This window comes from Physeter macrocephalus, unplaced genomic scaffold, assembly GCF_002837175.3.
Source record: "Physeter macrocephalus isolate SW-GA unplaced genomic scaffold, ASM283717v5 random_1360, whole genome shotgun sequence".
Classification (NCBI taxonomy): Eukaryota; Metazoa; Chordata; class Mammalia; order Artiodactyla; family Physeteridae; genus Physeter; species Physeter macrocephalus.
Genome location: NW_021146421.1, coordinates 18,270 through 19,889, shown reverse-complemented (window position 1 = coordinate 19,889; position 1,620 = coordinate 18,270).

Here is a 1,620-nt window from a genome sequence, read left to right as displayed (position 1 = left end):
CCAGTACTTGGGGTTCTCAAGCCGCAGGCACGGATTGGACGTTCCATCTGGAAACACCCAACTCCGAGGCCACGGGCAGCACTCTCCGTGACAGTGGTTGACGGTGGGTGTCTGGGTCCTCTGTGTATATACGGTTGTCAGGTGAGGCCGTCGGAAGATTCATATCATCGTCAGACTCTTTTTTTCTAGTTTTGCACAACATGCCTCTACTGCTGTTTAGCTTAAAACACTTCATTTTCTTAAAAAAAAAGGATAATTTATGAATGTGCCGGTGATATCAAAGGCTTTTCAAAAGGTGCATAACAGCAGCGGTAAGAGGGTCACAAATCATTCTGGATGCAGCCGATCCCCAGGAGAACCTCGGGAAATGCTAAGAGGCTGCTCTGGACTCACTTTAACCCCTTGGTTACTCTGGAACTGAGCAGGCGAGTGTGATCCTGCAACCTGCTGGGTGCCGGGCCCGGGTTACCTCCTAGTGGGTGTGTTGTGTGTGTGCATGCGTGCGTGTGCAAGAAAGAAAGACCAACAGGGTGACGGGGGCATGGCACAAATGATCCCCTGGTAGGCTCTTGCCCCTAGGAATTCACAATCGGTGGAAGAGAAGAGTCAAGCAGAAACTCCCAACGTCATGCCCACCACACCCTTCCCGCTGGCACCAGCGTCTCTCTGCTCCCACGCACGGCAGATCTTCTAGAAGGAGTCCCCAGCACCACCTGCAGCACTCCCACTCCGGCGTGTATCCCCTTGACCCCGCTGCACTGAGACAGCCTCGTCAAGGTCACCATCAGCTGGGGCGATACTGAATCCGATGGTGAATCCTTGGTCCTCATCTGACCAGACTCACCATCGTTGACACGGCTCACTGTGCCTCCTCCTGGAAAGGCCTCCTCCTCCAGGCTGGCCTCCTCTCCTGATCTCCCGAGCTCTGAGCACAGGAGGCTGCAGCGCCTGGTCTCTGGCCTCCTCTCTCCTCTGTCTACACTCAATTCCTTGGCAAGCTTGTCTGGCCTTGGGGCTCCAGCTACCATCCACCCGCTAATGCCTCCCAGACTCACTTATTCTACCCCGCATGGTCACGGGTGTCCAACAAGCCCCTCAATCTTAATGTCAAAGGGAACTTCTGACCTCCCCAAAGCTGCCATGTCACAGCTTCCCTGGCTCACCTGATGACAACCCTAGTCTCCTTGTTCTTTAGGTGGAATCCATGGAGTCATCCCTGCCCCGGCACCGAATTTGTCCGCAAAACCTGGCACCACCTCCCAACACATCTGGCATCTGTCTCCTGTTCACCCCTCCTGCCAGGGCCACAGGGTCAAAACTACCGTCATCTCCAGCCTGGATCACTGAGCTAGCCGCAGTGTCTTCCTGAGCCCAGCCTCACGCCGGAGCCCAGAGGGAGCCTTTATAATATTGGGTCATCTCCCTCCTCGTCCCGAAACCTTCATGTGGCTCCCACCTCTCTCAGCAGAAAAGCCAGAGCCGTTACGACAGCCTCAAGACCATGCCTCTGCTCTAGCTGCAGCCTCCTTGCTGTGATTCAAACACGCCAGGCTCGCCGCTGCCTCAGGGACTTTGCACCTGCTGTTCCTGCTGCCTGGAGCTCTTCCTCCAGATCTCCGC